General features: G+C 38.8%; 1 protein-coding gene and 1 long non-coding RNA gene across 3 annotated transcripts in view; one reads left to right on the top strand and one right to left on the bottom strand.

Moving 5' to 3' along the window:
* flrt2 (fibronectin leucine rich transmembrane protein 2) overlaps window positions 1-18959 on the bottom strand; it is a 69405-nt gene extending 50446 nt beyond the window's left edge. The window contains exon 1 of the mRNA XM_061270118.1: window positions 18703-18959. The gene's annotated coding sequence lies outside the window, so the exon portion shown is untranslated. The remainder of the gene's footprint in view (window positions 1-18702) is intronic.
* Window positions 507-15063, top strand: LOC133146870 (uncharacterized). Of its 2 annotated transcripts, none has more exons than XR_009711444.1 (5): window positions 507-2967; window positions 3075-3257; window positions 7024-7118; window positions 13836-13913; window positions 14989-15063. It is a non-coding gene; the product is annotated as an uncharacterized LOC133146870 (long non-coding RNA). The 2 variants fall into 2 exon arrangements; XR_009711443.1 differs by having other exon boundaries at window positions 14071-15063.
* Window positions 18960-19240: the final 281 nt, after the last annotated feature.

Genomic DNA, 19240 nt, shown 5'->3' with positions numbered 1-19240 from the left:
TATGTTTCCATAATCTTTGCTTTGACTCCAATATAATTTGCCTCCAGAGGGTACTCGACTTTAATACCACACTGGTGCCTTGGTGGAATTGTATGCTGGTTCTTATTTCAGACAGGTGCTCTCTATTGTGTTGCACAACCCAGGGAACGTTTAAAATGTTGTTCTCGTTTCATTGAAAGAGAAAGACAAAATTGCAAGATGAACCAACAAAATGGTGGACATAAGATATATATATATTCCGCACTATAAGGCGCACCGGATTATAAGGCGCACCTTCAATGAATGGCCCATTTTAAAACTTTGTCCATGTATAAGATATATACATTTGGCCCGCAGGCCGGACTTTGGGCACGCCTGCTGTAGTGGCTCAATATTGGTCCATATATATATATAAGGCGCACCTGATTATAAGGCGCACTGTCGGCTTTTGAGGAAATTAGAGGTTTTCAGGTGCACCTTATAGTCGGGAAAATACGTTGTTGTTTTTTTTTTTGGGGGGGGGGGAATTGTATAAAATTCAGTCCCATTGTACCCCTGAGGATTTCTTTCTTATTGTGCTGTGGTAACCTGGTTGGTCATCACTCCATTTCATATTGAATAATAAAAATGGAAACAATTCCAGAGTAGTCATTCCACATTTCACTTGTACAGCTAATACATTTTCTCTCTCCATGTATGTTATTTCCTATAAATGACAAGGATATCCTGTCAGTGGCAAGGGAAAAAGTTTTACTTTATTACTGAACTACCCACACGGAAACATGAATAATTCCGAGGGAGGTCAGCAATTTGTCAGAGCGCCAAAATTTAAAACTCAGAGGCATGAACAGCTGTGCGTACAGTATATGTCAGGCTGTGTTATAAAATAGAACATCTCAAAACGCCGTGGGATCAATTCTGGTTACACACGGCTCTACACTTATCCTTTCTATGTGGTGGTTGCCTTTGTCTAGGCTCAAAAGCTTCTGAGTGGTAGAGTCACTAAGAATGTAGAGCAAGAGTGAGCGGAAGGTATCAACTTATGCATAAAACAGAGAGCGACAGCATGCTTGGATTATTTTCGATGGAACACACATTGCCCGCTTCCGATTCGGCTCGGTTGAGTTATCTTTTATCTGCTGTACACAGACAACAATATAACACTTACATATATATCAATTCCACGCCTGAGTCAAGCCGCCTGACATTTTGTAGACATGAGATAAAACAAGACCTTTTCCAAAGTCATCGTGTAACAGGTGACATATCTCAGAAATGCAGTGGTCTTGTTTCAACTTGTGTTTTTTTTCCTGTGTGTGTAGTTTTGTGTGATCCCTTCATCCTGCTAACTCTCCACCTGCACTTTGATGTCCATCCCGTTGCCGTACCTCCTTGAAAATGGAAGGAAGCTGTGATGGTGCTATCAGCAAACAACATGCGTTTTGGCTTGGCCTCCCCCCCTGCTCTGTTTGGAGCTCACACTCAAAAAAATACTCTTAATTTTGTGACATTTACACCAGCACACCTGAGTTATGGATTCTCCTAAAATGTCAAGGTCGATGGCAAGTGAGTTTGAGTGAGTCATCAGCCAACAAGCAGATACTCGCTTTGCGGGTTTAGTTTCTCGCAAAAATCTGTTATGAAGGTTTGAAGTGCCAGGAGGATAATATTTCACTAATGTGCATGCCCAAACTGCACATAAAGAGCAGATACAAGTCAGCCACACATGGCGCCTCGTATCAGACAGGGTCAGGGTGGATTTCCCTGGTGTCAAAAACAAAGCCCAGGGGCCAGATACGTTCCGCCACATCATTTTATGTGGCCCGCGAAGACAAATTGTGCATCAAATTCGTGTGTCATTACTAGAATTGCAAATTGTCTTCACTTTTAATAATATATATATATATTTTTAAATATTTGACCAGTTTTTACTTGTCTGATTTGAGTTATTAGTTTGTTTTGTAGCTTTTACTGTATATAATATGAGGTGCTCATACATTTATTTGGGTTGACAGTCATAATGGACCTCCGAAAGAAGCGATGACTACAATGCGGCCCGCGAAAAAAACGAGTTGGACACCCCTGGTGTATTTGATCAAGAACAGAATTGAAAGAATCAAAATCTCAACCTAATAAAAAATTGTTGTTCGATTCGACGAGTGATACAATCAATTTTAGGCTTGATAGTGGTAACATTTTATTGGTTGTCAAACATTGTTTCGTTATTTTAACGCTTAGGCCAAAGCAATATCGAAGATCAAAGTATGACTCAGGCACCATTTTGTGGCATATTGTTGCCAAGGAGTTGTTAACGTCATTGTGTAGTTGCCTTGGCGCAATCATAATGCATCTGCAGGCAATTATACACGCTTTTATTATTTGCAGGTTTTCAATTTTTATGTCAGCAGGGTTCGGTCACTATCCTTGCGAATGACAGGAGAGCATTGTAAAGGCTTAATTCTATTCAATTGTGGTTGTGTGAGGGGAAACCATTGTATTTAATATGCGATGACAGATCATTTCAAAGGATAAATTATATTTCTGCAGATGAGGGTTCATTGCAGTCCCATGCACAGGAACTTAACACAATTCCTCTGTCATAACATCGAGTGTGGCAATCCCCATTACACCCAATTAAGAAAATATGACATGTCCGCCACCGCATATTCTCCAAAACACGAGGTATCTTAATGTCCTTAAGTGCCACATTTTTTTATTTGTCTTCTTCTTGGTAATGAGATGTTTTGAAACATTCACCAGATGGGAAATATGTGGGAGGAACTCACTTGGAAAAAGGACCAATCGGAAGCGCACATGAATGCCGAGAGGCCACAATAGAGGTTGCGTAGGAAAAAAATAACGAGCTCTTTTCATGTTGTTTTGCGTCATCTTGCTCCCTTTCGCCTTTTCTAGGTCATAAATTCACAGTTTTTCTAAGATACGACCCTGTAAAGATAATCAGATGCGTATAATCTTTGACCAGCTAAGGTGAGTATTCTACTCATTAAAGAAAAACCCTAATAATGAATATTTAAGACCTTTAAAATTTTAATATATTTTCTATTTTGTATTATCCTTGATTTTTTTTCTTTCAGATAGGCACATTTAGGACACGTTTGGAAGTAGCAACAGTGGGTGCATAGCAACATCTTCCATCTCCACCCCAATGCTGAGTGATTAAAGAGCAACTTCTCCTACTTAATAAGTGACTAATCCTCATGCCCTTTTGCTCTGTCAGTTCAAACAGATGACCCAGCAAGCCCGGGAGATTCATCAAGGTAAGATCGCTTTGCTTTTTCTTGTTGGTTCAACAAGGAGTCCTCCAGAATCATCTTTTGTTTTATGTAAAAATAAAGATGGAGAGCAGAGACCGTGAGTGACCTACATAACACTGTCCAATAAAGTCTGCTTTTTTTTTGACTGAATAAAAAAAATGATTTATTTTTCCAGATTCAAATAATTTTCACTGGACAACAACAATAAACTTCAAGTAAATTTAAATGAGAAACAAAAATATTTTTTAAAAGAAAGTTGCAGCTATTATTTTTCTTCCATTATTAAAAAAATATTTGTTTCATGACAGCCACATTCCTAATTATTCATATCCCTAAAAAAGCCTTTAATAAAACCCTTGCCAAGAGAAAAAATATTTGCAACTATAAATGGAAAATTCAAAATTTTGGACATTAAGACAGTTAGCTGAGAGCAAATTGAAGCAGAAGGAAACAGGAGAAACAAACAAAGCAGTGGTAGTAAACTTCAATCTTGCAGAAGTACTAAACACTTGAAAGCACAAACACAATGGAGCAGAGAACACGGTGAGTTTGTCCTTAATGAATACATAGACGGCGAGTTCACTAGAGATGGAGAACCACTGAGGTGGATCTATCATTGAGTGCAGATGGCGGGGAATGGATGAATCTGAAACTACAAAAGATGTTGAAAATGGAAAATGTATTTCATAAACTGAATCATAACAATTGCCACTCTTTTCTACAATGCAGATGATGAAGTGGCCAATAATGGCGGTAACGTTTTTATCGGAGTTGTTGTAAATAAACTCCACATCAATAAAGACATTACGCATAAAATATTTGGAAATATATATTTTTTCCCCAACAAGACAAACAATAATGCCAGTAACCACCATTCAAATAAAAATGTGACCTGTTTTATGTCACGACTCTCTGAATGATTCCACTAATGGCAAAAAAAATCACGTATGAAACTTAACATGTAAGAGTTGCGTTTCTGGTACTAATCCAAATTAGGACATGTTTGTTTTGGCAGAGGTCTACTGAACATTACCGAGTTTCCAGTTACCATATTTCATGTTATGGCAACAATTTACCGCGCTAGGCTCCAGAAGGAAATTTCATCATTGAATTCCGAGTACACATCACTTTATGTTCCATTGTCAATAAGCAAGCTTGTTATGTTACGTGAATGGAGCCCATGAGAATTTCAGTTAAAAAAGGAAACCAAAGTAAGTCTTGATTGTCCCACAGATCGAGTTTCAGCGACCTCTCCCGCATCTAAAGCCCTCTCTTAAATCACTTGGTGTGATATGAATCCCATTCTCGGTTGTTTACATTATCCCCCATGTCAGACGGTGCCACCAGCCTTTCACACCTGTCCTGTCACGTCCTCGGCTCGAAACTGTGATACATTTTCCAAGAGCAACAGAGAAGCCTTTGTGTGTGTGGGTGAGAGAGCAGATTAATCCACAGACATTGACATAAATTTAAAAAAAAATGTGCAAAGCCTACGAGATGGCAATGGCCTACACAAAAGGACACACTTAGTGAGCTCTCAATCCATCAGAGCGGTGGATTATGGAGCTGGTAGGTGTGTCTGAAAGCAGAGGGGAACATTCCATTGCTGTAAGGAGTGATAAATGAGGGACAAATGAGGAGGAGAAGCTCTTAGCACTTCAGACTCAACACTCTCCCGGTGGAGACACATATGTGCCGCCGCCACCTGAGTGCCGTGCTCTCTCGTTCTCGAGAAACTTTAGACATAGCAAAAAAAGTTCTTTGTCTCCATAGCAAGCACATGTGAGTCATGTATCAATCAACATGTATGGAGCAGAAGATGAACCATTTTTTTTCTTTAAATGGCGCCATATTTTGTTCAAAAGTAAAAATCAGCGGCCTCACCATGTTGAAATACTTTTCGGCAGGGGCGTAGAAAGAATCTTGGCGCACAAGGCCTCGGGATATAATAGTTACGGTGTGACGAGCAAAAGTTTTTGGAGGAACATTTGAATGAGGACAGCTTTTGCATGGTGTAATTAGACTTTTTTGTCCAGCCATCCATCACAAATTATTGTGTGGCTGGATGTCCTTTTGGGATGTGGCGGGGGGGGGCGAGGGGGCATTTCGAGCCAGCTTCTCATCAGCAGTGGGAAAAAGTTACAATGAAAGCACGCAAAAGTGGTCAAAATTTATAGGACACTCACACGGTCCTACCAAAAAGTTTTGAAAAATGAGAAATCTGTATCATGTAGGGTTGGCACACAAATACAGCGACTGTAAGACTCCAAACTTTCATCAAGACTCACTGCCATAAAGCTTATTCAAGCTTACTGACCCATTCATCAGTTGAAGGGAATAATATAACATTTGCAATGGACTGTGGATTCATGTCGTCTTAACTTTTCATCTGGCACCTTTCGTGTATAAATTATGAATCAGGCCATATTTTTGGTCGGAGCCCACCAAGCCTAAGGGAATCATATACAAGCACCGACTTGACATACATGCTGCTTTTGGAGGCCAAGCATAACATAGTTAATATACCCCAAAGCAACAAGTTTCATCACAGGCTATGTTTACACGGAGAGCAATTACCTAACTGTTGGCTTGAATAACGCTATACTTGCATTGGATTGTTTACAGGAGGTACTTAGGGGATACAGTCATTCTGTTTACATATTTGATTTTTTTTTTGTGTGTGTTATTGGGTTCCCTATACCAGTGGTCATTCAAAATTGGAGTTTCTTTGCCCCACCAAGTTTTTCTTTTTTTTTTTTTTTTGCATATCAACGTTGCTAAATAAAACTTGTGTCTGTTTTTAGAGTCATTTATTTTGTGTGGATCTGTTTGACTTTATGTTCCTTCCCTATATGCCCTCAGTCAGTATGATTTGTATTTGGCAACTATTTTATTTAAATAGCTTATGAATTCTGCCTAGCAACAAGTTTGGTTCACACTGCAGGTAAATACGAAAGATTATTATTTTTTTGCCCGTAAGCGACCTTATGTTTTTTGAACAGCTAAATTCCGATTACTGTATTTTCCGCACTATAAGGCGCACCTACAAAACCTCAACTTTTCTCAAAAGCCGACAGTGCGCCTTATAATCCGGTGCGCCTTATATATGGACCAATATTGAGCCACTACGGCAGGCGTGTCCAAATATATGCACTTATATATGGACAAAGTTTTAAAATGGACCCATTCATTGAAGTTGCGCCTTATATTGCGGAAAATACGGTATTTGTTTATTCAACTTTTTCAAATCCAACCTAATTCGCTTCCATAAATGGTCCTTGGATTTTTTGCAATGTGACGCATATATCCAAACTATTTGTCATCAAAAGTCCATTTATTTTCCCTGCCTGGTTCTACCTCTCATTTCCTTCAATTAAGCCCACCAACTCACAGGTAAATAACGTGCAAATTAAATGCAAATGTGCTACTTTATACGACACACCCGTTAACTTATCTGCTTGATCATTTTCAACCTTGCTTCGTTTACCTCAGTTTGACACGCACACACTTAACAACTGTCCATTGAATCGAACACTTATTCTTCGCTCGCCCACATACTTGCATTCACACGTATAGAGACTTATCAGCAAGGCACGCACAAGCCTCTTCACCACCAATCCATTTCTCATCGTCCCCACTCAACACCGGAATATCGGGACTAATGGGTGTCATAGCACGCCCACCGCTATTGCAGGAATCAGTGAGTGTAGTAGAAATAAATGCTGTTGTGTGTGTGTGTGTGTGTGTGTGTGTGTGTGTGTGGGAGCAGGTAAAAACACTAACTGAGATAAGAGAGACTGCTGAAACGGATGTGCTGAGAGCTCCATGACGAGAAAAGGATTTCATTGGCGTCACACAGTGCCGGTTAGTTGTCAACACACCTAATGTACAATAAAAACATCAGCCGCCTTTGATTTGGGCTTTTAGTTTTTCCATTTCTTCATGCCTTTTGTCTGAGCTCAAAGTAAGTGCTGGAGGATGGAATGAAAGCAGCTGAGGAGAACGTTAAAAACAGATATTTAAAAAGAACCACTTGTCTGATTGGTCTTCAATGTTAAAAAGTATAAATGTCCTTGAGTGGAGCAGATTTTCTATATATTTTTCTAGACATTATACATATTTGTATATACAAATATTTAATTTTTATATGTATATTTTATAAGAGGTGTTTCTAATTCCCAAGATAAAGTCAACTAAATTGATGACTGATACTTTCTTGGATTTCTATTCATACTTGTATACTAAGTCAGGAAATTGGGGAGAGCCTCTGGAAAGGCTTAATCGTGCGATTTAATTACCTGATTGTTTTATCAGAGTTACTGGAGGCAATTGGACATTGATAGACAAGTAAATCCCCTTTTTGAATAAATAAATAAAATTGAATAAATAAATACCGTAATTTTCGGACTATAAGTCGCACCGCAGTATAAGTCGCACCAGCCATAAAATGCCCAAAAAAGGGAAAAAAAAACAAATATATGTATATAAGTCGCTCCTGAGTATAAGTCGGCCCCCCACCCAAACGATGAAAAAAAACGCGACTTATAGTCCGAAAATTACGGTAAGTAAATAAAAAAGACAAATAAATAAATATAGATCATTGAATATATAACCAAGTAAATACAAAAGACAAACAAATAAATAAATAAATTTGGATGCTTTAAAATGTATTTATGTACAAAAGAAAATAATAGAAAGACAAACCAATTTCTGAAGGGTGAAAGCATAAGATACTTCTTATTTTAAAACGTTTTTTCAAACGAATTCGGATCACAACAGTGAAAGACCTTATTCCTACAGCTGACTTACTAACAAATGCTTTTCATGGATGAATTGCTTGTTTGCTTGACTTGATTGCCAAGGGCCAAACAATGTTGAATTTCCCCTTTTGTCTTTGATAGGCACATGTTCTTATTTTCTGCATAGATGCTTCCATTATAGTTTAAGCTTTATGTCTAATAATGCTTTAAAATGGTGATGCCTGAACTACTTTCTTTCTATAAACAATTTACAAATTTTCCATCACAATTTACTACTTTGCAATATTGGAGAAAGTTTTATAGAAGGGAATATTTTAATTCCATCAATATTACATCTACAGTATACACGGCTTTATTTTTGGGGGCTTACTAGGAGCGGTAAATATCCGGCATTGTCATATTAGTCTCTCTCATTTTCAATGCAGATATTCTTTATAATAGATTCAAAGGTTAGCTTGGCGGCACAGCGTGTTCCACTTGAGACTCTTCGTTAAATTGCCCGGATTCATCAACTTAAGTGATGAGTCTGCATGATGAATGATCCCTCATTAATATCATTATGCTATTACATTGCATCTTGCTCACGCTGCTCTATCAAGAATATATATACGCAGACTATCTTGGTAATTTTTTTTTTTTCGGTGTAGATTTTATCTCTCATTGTGTAATGCACTGTACCCTGGCAGTTTTATTTACTTATTTATTCATGTATTTATTTATTCATTTATTTATTTAAATATATATTATTTCTATTTAAAACTTCATTGTATTTCCTCAATAATTTATCCTCCCCAGATGTCAAGCATTGTGACCTCTCCAGCGACATCTTCCCGCTCTTAACAGATGTTGCAATCCCTGCAGAGCATAATTCGGAAAAACGCCAAATGATTATGGATACAGACAGATTGTGCACATGATATGAAATGCCATCATTGATAAATGGCAACGAGGCGTGCTGCATAAACTAGCAAAGTCATTATAGAGTCCTCTTGGCCCCATAGGGTCAATAGTACAAGGAAGGGTTTAATAAGGGGGGCTGTCGAGATCGGGGCGTCCATCTGTCCACTTTTTCACATATTATGAAAATGGTGTCAGCATATCACACAATTCCAGAATTGGCAAGCCGAACAGTTTCCCTGTATAAAATGACCAAAATATTTTTAACTGTCGTTTCCCCCTCCAATTTCATGCATATGTACCATTTTATGAATAATATTCCTTCCTTTATCCTCACCGCAAAATATATTTCAATTATTTATGACTTTGAGACCCATTTAAGGGATGTGGTTGTATTTATACCAGGTACCATGAGATGATAAAATGTGATCTGGACAGTTTAGCTCCAGTGAAAGATTGATAGCTTGTCAATGTACAAACGCAGCAGTCTTTATATACTGAGAAATTACACGGACAGATAGATGATAGATAATAAAGGAATAGTGACATATAAGTCTGTGTTGAGTTCGGCTAAGTTCACCCACAACAAGATGAATTTGGTTCAGGTCAAACATGAATTGCTAACGACTGGGAGGAGCAAACTAATAGATTTTGAAGCAAATGAGGGAGTGTGGTCATGACTCACTGCTTGCTGCTGTCAATAGAGAAAGATGCAGTGCCTACTGTGACATTCATTAATGTCGTTGTGGTGAAGGTGATTGGTTGCAAAGTGCTGCTGATTCCAGTTTACATCACAGAATCCAAAAATGTGTATGTATTACAGGACTGTCTCAGAAAATTAGAATATTGTGATCAAGTTTTTTTATTTTCTGTAATGCAATTTTAAAAAAACTAAAATTTCATACATTCTGGATTCATAACAAATCAACTAAACTATTGCAAGCCTTGTCTTAATTTAATTTCTAGTTTTTTGATTGCATTACAGAAAATCGAGAACTTTATCACAATATTCAAATTTTCTGAGACAGTCCTGCATAATAGCATTTATTTCTTGCCTAAAACAAATTAAATTATTAGTAAATGTAATATAATTGGTATTTGGTTCCATTTTTCATGTTTTCAGGAAAAAAAAGATAGAAAAAAATAGGTCATTTTTTTAAAAAAGGAATTTTTCAGTCACTCTGAAATGAATGCACATATATATTTTTAAAATATATATTATACAACATTGCAACAGTATTGACTTAGACATAATGTGAGCTTTACAATTTTTTTTATACTGAATTGAATATTCCTTTATATCGTCATTCAAACGGCATATTTGAGAAATATCGTCATATTGACCTCTTTATGTAAAATTAATATTGACTAAAGATGATAAAAATCACAATATATACTCTACTCCTCCTCCTTATTTGTGTGTTTTGAGTTAAAATGGGTATTTGCTGCGAATGGTAAAATGTTTTGAGCTTACAAACCCAAACAAAGCCCTAAAATAGCCCCGCAATTCACAGAATGACCATTACAGCAAAAAGCAACATTGTGTATCACTGATGATCAATATATCTTGCAAAATAGCTTGCAAAGAGACTATATCGAGCAAATCATGCAGGGAGGTGTAATGGATGAAAAGCTGTTAGCCTTGGAAAATATGATTGCCTTCGATGAGCAAAGCAGCTGTGAATTGCATATGTGAGGCATTAAGAACTTGGGTTGAAAAACCTTCAAGAGTACAAACTACATAAGCGTCAAAAAATGGCAAAAGCAATATCGCACTTTATTTTAGAAAATAGAAATAAAAGCTGCAGATGGTTTTGGGCCATAGTGGCAATTCTCTGGCCGTAAACACTGAATACGTTCTGTCTGAATCCAGTCTGGTCTTTAATAACGGAGCACAGATTCAATGCCGCCGCCGCCGCCGCCGCTTTCCTCCTCATCTAATATTCGGACTGAGGTTGTATGACATTCCTCAGGGCATGAGGCTGACATTTGGAAGTAGACTCCTATAGATAGAGTAATAATGTCAGCAGGGCTGTGGGAGTAGTTTTGCCTGTAATAGCGAGTGTAACAACAGATGGGCATTATCTAATGCGGGAAATGATTTAATCTGCAGACGGATATAACCTCAGACTTTATTGATTTTTCTTTTCACCTTTATTGCAAAATACTATGCATACATTAATAAGCAAATTCATCCGCAAAATGTCAGCTGCTATAATAATCATTCGATCGCAAGTCAATCGAAAAACTTATTTAATGTTTTGCTCTATGTTTCTTAATTATCTTCTTTTCCAAGACCTTTTCAAAATAAACTGTCGGTCTTTACCACCAAGATATTGTAATTTTATTATCGAAGCAAATATTTTCTGGTTGGATTCCCTTCCTTACACCAAACACAGTTTCACCTTCGAACTTCCGAACATTCCACGTGTTTCAAATCTGCCTGTATTAAGTTTAGTCATACCCAGAATTACCGTATTTTCCGCACTATAAGGCGCACCTAAAAACCTCCAATTTACTCAAAAGCTGACAGTGCGTTTTATAATCCGGTGCGATTTATATATGGACCAATATTGAGCCACTACAGCAGGCGTATCCAAATATATGTACTTATATATGGACAAAGTTTTAAAATGGGCCATTCATTGAAGGTGCGCCTTATAATCCAGTGCGCTTTATATATGGACAAAGTTTTAAAATGGGCCATTCATTGAAGGTGCGCCTTATAATCCGGTACGCCCTATATATGGACAAAGTTTTAAAATGGACCATTCATTGAAGGTGCACTTTATAATCCGGTGCGCCTTATCGTGCGGAAAATACGCTACTGAATGTTGTATTTCCGTAATTTCTGAACTATAAGTCACTATTTTTCCCCACTCTTTAAATCCTTAAATGTTCATTTAAATACATTATGAGATGAAAATTCTTGTCAATCAAGAAATATTAGCAGCCACTCAACATCAGCGTGAATAGTGCATTGAAAGTGACACTCGGAGTTCAGTGGGAAGCTTGGGGTGCGTTCGGAAATTAAGCGTGTGTTCAGAGAAGCAGAACGTGCTCCCCTGCCTTTAACTATTTCCATCTGTACTGCCTGATGCTCTGAGCGCGCCGTGTCCCCAGTTGGAGCGCCTAGAGCACGCCGAGGCACAGTCAGAGTGAACCGGAGCGCACTCCTACTGCATTTTCAAACGCAACTTTAAATGACCAGTGGCGATAAATCTTTTACCACAGCGACAATGAGAGAGACTGTGCAACGAAGGAGTTCCTTACTAACTGTGAAGAAATGGGTTTTGGTGGTTTTATATAATATGTTCAAGTAGCGTCATTAGAGTTTTCTGTGGCTGCAAACGTGCTCCAATCCTGCCCGGTGTGATCATTTGTAGGAAGACTAGAGAGAGTGTGAAAAATGTCAGAATTTGATCAAAAAGTGAGAAACATGAGGGACCCCATCAGAACGGAATGGGTTGGGAATCCATGTACGTACTGGCATGATGAGCCTCACAAAACTCAGAAGCTCCGTTCCTACATGGCTTATCACAGATGCGATAATGGACCTTGATCAAATTTACCAAAATCACCTTTTGGGCCAACAAGGTCTGCCGTGGTTACCGAAAACACAAAAACTGCCAAATAATTTAGTCTCCAAGCATTTTATACTTGTTGCTAATCGTGCTACAATTCATGTGTAACATTATCGAAGCCCTGCAGATCAGTAGATGTGTGCAAGGTCGATAACCTCTGTGTGGGTGTTCTCATCAATATACTATGCATGTATCCGTGTGTGTGTTTGTGCATCTCTGATAACTCGTAACTAATAAAAGTGTGCATATGTTGCCGTCAGCGTTGTTTGATGGATAGGGTGAAAATATAATTTATTGACATGTCAGACAACATCAGTTATATATCATGCCTTTCTGCCGCTATAGACATTTACAAGCAACACACACATGCACAAATCTACCATACACACTTGTTCAGTGCTTTTAATGTTTGTTCCCAATAGGTGTGACCTTCATCCATTCACTCACTACCTTTTCGCTGAAATGAATACATGTACTTCTTTCGAAAGGACACTTTCCTATCAAAGGCTGGAGAGAACATGAAATGCAGAGAAAATGTCTTGGCAGATAGATTATGTGTGGAATACTGGAGAAGGTTATCAGTCTTCTTGTGGCCTTTCCATTAAAGCATATGACTCAGTTTAAAAGAAAATCTAGCTTGAAAGAATACACTCGGTCCTAAATTACATATGAGGCCATTCAGCTCCTTTTACTTTACTTTACTTACTACAATTCCAAACTATATATATACCGTATTTTCCGCACTATAAGGCGCACCGGATTATAAGGCGCATCTTCAGTGAATGGCCCATTTTAAAATTTTGTCCATAGAAAAAAAAGATATATACATTAGGCCTGCGGGCTGGACTTTGGACACGCCTGCTGTAGTGGGTCAATATTGGTCCATATATAAGGCGCACCTGATTATAAGGCGCACTGTCGGTTTTTGAAAAAATTGGAGGTTTTTAGGTGCGCATTATAGTGCGGATATATTCCAATTTCTTTCTTTGCCTCAGTTGTAGCCTTTGGTTTAATCTCCCACGCTTTACCTGGAAGCTTGTGTTCAACCCAGCATTAACCTTGACAGGTCCATTTTCTTTTGGCACAATAAAGCTCAAATAAAAACAAGGTTGATCCTAATCATAAACAGCCTTCACTTTTGTGGTAAGATTTTACACATGATTTTGAAGTCAGAGGTCACTGATGTTGGATAAGAGCTCACAATGTCTCTTGAGTTCTAACACCAAACTTATCCAGCTATATTTATATGGACCTTACGTTGAGCAAAGAACACATGACTCCATTTTTGTCTCAAAGCACACACACACACACTCTCTAAACAGCCCAAAATTGTTTCACAGCCACAAACCTTCCAACCCTTCGAGCGAAACAGCAGGACGTTTGCCTTGCAAGCTTGCTGATTTCATCAGAGCTATCAGGTGAGTCATTTATCACCAAACTTTGGCAGTGCAGCAGATTAAAATATAGACCGTGCTTTCGTCCCTATTCGAGAAACTTGTCTTGATGATCTGCAAATCATGTGATCATGTCTCAGGAACATGATGAAGTAGTTTTTGGTGCCATTCCTTTCTCCAGGAGGAAGAAAATAGAGCAAGAACCAGGCATTGACCGTGGAGGGAAGAAGAGAGAGCTGTCATGTTATAAAGCTGCAGAAGGTGTTTCGTTTGGGCCTCAAGCTCTCGTCCTCACCACGGTGTCCTCATTAGGGCTAAAATGAGGCTGGTAGCAGTGGGCTGTCTGGAGATCTCAAGGGAGTAATGATGTGGGGCCTGTGGCCAAGGGCCCCAGGGGGGACTTTTGTTGGGGCTGATTCCTTACTACTTATGTAGAAGCTACAGAGGTCACACGCATTTTCATGATGCTCCAATTGCCCTTGGGAGGACAAATGGAGGCAGAGGAGGGAGTGTTTGCCCCCACATTGGTCTCCAAGCCCAACCCACCTCGGCCCACCACAACTATTGCATCTCTTCCCTTTCCCCATAATCATTTCTCCCTCGGTTCTTCCTTCCACCCCCTCGGGTGCATTGGTCCAGTCTCGGTTCAACCCAGATATAATCCTTTAACGCCTTTAAATGATCCAGAGGTTGAGTGCTCCTGCTGGATGCCAACGGGACCTGCTGGGCTCACACCTGCTGAAGCAGGTTAAGATAAATGCCAGTAGCCACTCGGGCATCTGGCCCTGCATTAATATTTAACAGTCCGACTCTCATCTCGTCCACGCTGAAGGTGTGAAGGTGCCAACCCCCCCGAAGACATATCACAGCTTAATATGGAATTGTTCAAACAGGAAAGGAAATGGAAGAGCGGGGATGGCATAGTGAGCATGAAATCTCATGTTAAGTATGTGGCTGTCAAGTAGCAAGGTGAACTTTATTCTGGGAGAAATATGCATAATGTTAAAAAAGCTATTCAGCTCTCATTTATTTACTGATGATATGAGATGACTGATTTGTCATGATGTGCCGAGTTTTATCTTCATGCTTTTCTTTTCAGCGGTGTGACTGTCAGTGTCAAGAACAAAAAAAAAAACATGCCAAGCAAAAACCAGCAAACAATCTAATCTGACAGTTTCAACTTTCATGAGGTCAGTTTGTCTCTCTGAATCACCATATTGCCTAATTTAACAAATTGCCTGAAGAGCCAAGGGGAATTTTGACCTTTCTAACAAGGTTAAATGGTTTACATATTTCCTTCAGAAGATCTATTTGTAACAAGGTTCAGGTGCTGTTGACCTGAAAAGCTACACTTGGTTCTGAGTCCTACTCAACATGTCCCACCAGTTTAACATAAGCAACTGAAACTATACAGTAGATTATTACTGCAGCCAATTTCGGAAAATATGAAACAATATCCACACAAGTATTTACCGTATTTCCCACACTATAAGGCGCACCTAAAAACCTCAAATTTTCTCAAAAGCCGACAGTGCGCCTTATAATCAGGTGCGCCTTATATATGGACCAATACTGAGCCACTACAGCAGGCGTGTCCAAAGTCCAGCCCGCGGGCCAAATATATATATCTTATACATGGACAAAGTTTTAAAATAGCCCTTATTGAAGGAGCGCCTTATAATCCGGTGCGCCTTATATATGGACAAAGTATTAAAATGGGCCATTCACTGAAGGTATGCCTTGTAAGCCGGTGCGCCTTATAGTGCGGAAAATACGGTACTGGTGAAATAGTGAAGTTAGAGTGGAGATTCAAAAAGCTACTACTGAATGGGGAAAATATATATGGATACTCTATTTTAACTATGTTAGCCAGACATCTTGGGGCAAATATTGCTATATAATTCAGAATTTGTCATGATATAACATCCGGGGAAAAAAATAATAAAGCAGTCCACTGTATGAAACCAAAATGTAATTTTGTTTTGTTTTCTGGGGCGGCAATGCACACAAGTGTTTTGTTTATCACAACAAGATGAAGCACCGGAGGAAAATACTCCCCAGCTGCATTTAAGCATGGTGAAGGATACATTTTGTTGTTGGACTCTTTCGCCTTATCAAGGTCGTTGAATCCTTCAATGAAGACTACTAATTCTAGATCTATGATTCAAAGCAGGTTTGGATTGAAGTTAATAACCCCGTACCCAAAGGACACAAACAGGTCTTGAGGATTAACATTTAATGTTTTCAATCTCAGTCCCACTGTAAATGATTGGAAACAGATTAATCGGCAATGTGAGGCTAATAAATCAAGCTGGCATTTTAAAAGAAATAAATAGAAAGGAAAGAATATGAGAAAACTTAGCTACTATAAGAAACATTTTACAGTGTCATTAGTCGAGCAACAAAACATACCGTGACTTTATGACAGCCCAAATTTGAAAATATTCTTTAATCATATAATGTGACGTACCTGTGATTGAATGCCTGGATTCTTAAAAGATAAATATTTGCCATTGGCAGAGAATGAGTTAAAGTAGATACTCAGATTGTCATATTTCTTTTTGTTTTCCTTGTGAGACCGCTTCGCTCATAAACAAAGCAATGAGGCAGTTGTGTTACCAGCAGGGTAAAAGTGGACGCTGTGAGTGCGATTAGACACATTTTACCTCACTACACATCATAACGACACATCATCATAACGTCCGGAATTTTTTCCCCGAGTTTGTTTTTCACCGTGCTTTATCGTGACCTTGAGTTGAAAACGAATGAATCAAAAAGCTGTCGCAGACACTTTAAGCTTCATTAAAAAAAATAAAAAGTAAATTGCTGATGTTGTAAAGTGTTTTTTATCTCCTCCAAGTAACAGCTTCAGTGTGTTCCTCTTAAGCTAATCGCGCATACCTCAAGGGTGTCTTATACTACCACTGTCTCGCTTCTCTCCGTGGCCTGTCATGCAACAGCAATATCAGTTCATCCCATGGTAATGGCTAAGCACCTCAGAGACAGCTCAGATTGAGATCACTCTGAATTATTTATACTCATTCTCCACAAAAGGCCAGGCAGGGGCTCAGCTCCCTCTCGTCAACACAACGCAGTGTCCAGATTGTCATCGAGCCAGTGTCAACAGTCGGGATCCAACTGGACATGTGCATCTAACGCTCAATAGTGGAATAAGGACAATATATATGAAATATGTTTATACCTTAAAATGAAGATAACAGTGTTGTTGGAAAATTGAACTGTTGCCAGGTCAGGATGTGTCTCAACAGAGGAGGTCGTCATATATTTACTTTCTGCGATAGAACACACAGATGGGTGCCGACATCTTAACCTCAACTGGAAACACATCCTAATTTTTTTTTTTATAGTGACGTGACATCAACAGGCTGCAGTAAAATCTTGAGTCTACTCTCCATTCTCCAGGAATACATGTCGATCCAACTTGAGAATATTAAGAAAGTGGTGGCATATGGAGCCTGAAGGCTTATTGGTGTCAAACTCAAGTCCCGGGTGCCAGTTACGGCCCACCACATCATTTTATGTGTCCCGTGAAGACGAATCGTGCATCTAATTCATGTGTCATTATTAAAATTACAAATTGTCTTTACTCTCAAAAATAGAGATATTGCTAGCAATTTTTATTACCATTCATCGTTTGAAAATATTTGAACTAGTCTCTGATTTTCCAAAAATAGGTATTCATGAGTTTGTTATGTAGCCTGTACTGTATATTGAGAGACATATTGCCCCTCCGAAGGAAATCATAACTATGATGCAGCCCCTCGACCTCAGGCTGTGGCACTTCATGTTGCCAGCATGTAGATGTCATGACTCACTGCCCCCCCATACGAGTCTTTCTATTGTCTTGGTGAAAGCCCGCTGTGTCTATATCATGTATGACAGCATGTTTTCCCAATGCGACACCTTCGTCAGCAACTATCGACTCTGCCTGCTACTGCTGACTCTCCCTCTTGGGACAGCGTCAATGTCTTCACCTGACAGGCAGCAATATGCTATACACTCAGCAGTCCTTCAATCAGCCAGATGGTGTCCGCTGTGATATGGCTCCAAAGTTTTTTTTTTTTTTAATCTAGCTAGTTTTTGCATGCATGGAAGAATCCTTACTGAGTAAATACCCATTGTATTAGATGGAGAGATTAGTTGCCCTGATTTTTTTGGGGGGTGGTTCACATTTACATTTTATTGTATTAATTAATTTTTAAATTAATAAATAATAATAAAATAAATATAATATATATATATATATATATATAAATAAAATAATAAATTAATTAAATTACATGGAGCAGTGGCCTTGCTAAATCTTGCCTGACTAAATTTAATCCACATCATTGGAGCATACTAGGATACACTATTGTGTTCACTCATGCATCTCCCATGACTCATTGTTTAAGATAAGTTGAAAATAATAACAGTGACTGCATTTGAAAGTGGGTCATCTTGGAGTTAGGAGATGGGATGGTAATAGGTTTGGGTTATATGTTGACAAAAATATAAAACTTGTTTCAACAGAGATCCTAGTTTGCTGGCTACTGTCAATGTGCCCTTGAGCAAGACGCTGTCCATGGTGCTGCTCTATCAAACTGTCCTTGCTCGCCTTAATGTGTGATTGAGTTCACCATGTGGTGTGCAACAAAATAGATCCCACAGAGTGTAAATTGAATTTCTCCCCGGAGGGAGTATAAATGAGTATAATACATTAAAAATGATAAATAAACACAACACAAACCGGCATACAATTAAGCTAAGAAGCATCTGTTTAATAAGTGAGGGTTAAGATTGGAGTACTCACATGCAAGCAGAGGGAGAACATGCAAATTCCATGCAGAGATGATCAAACAGATCTGCAGATGTGCTATTCCGATTTTCTAACATGCCCAGTCTAGCTCAGTCTTCTCTCCCCCTCAGCTCTTGTTCTTTTATATCCTCTTCTATTTTCCTAGACAGACAGGAGATAAGACATTATCTTTGGAACTGCCATTAAATGGCAATGTAAACCTTGTCAGCCATCATTGTCAATCATTTAGTGTTTATCGTTGAGATGGTATCCGTCAGCACATCAGGGATCAAACAATTTCCGCTCAGCAAGACAGTTCCCTGTAAACAGCAGGCGCCACGCCTGCATAGGTCGTGTTGTGTTTGGCATCAATGAGTCTTTTAAAGTTGTGATCACTGCTCAGGTATTTCCCCGGAGAGGTAATTAAACCTTATGTAGTAGTAAGACGATGCAGGACCTTTGAAAAGCACCCAAGAAGTCTTAGGAAAGCTAAATGGCTTGTTTTGAATGGACACATTATATTGTGTAAGATTACGGCTCCTGAATTTGACTT

Source organism: Syngnathus typhle, linkage group LG22 (genome assembly GCF_033458585.1).
Source record: "Syngnathus typhle isolate RoL2023-S1 ecotype Sweden linkage group LG22, RoL_Styp_1.0, whole genome shotgun sequence".
Lineage (NCBI taxonomy): Eukaryota > Metazoa > Chordata > Actinopteri > Syngnathiformes > Syngnathidae > Syngnathus > Syngnathus typhle.
The sequence above is the reverse complement of the archived record's forward strand: the minus strand, read 5'-3'. Positions and strand labels throughout refer to the sequence as shown.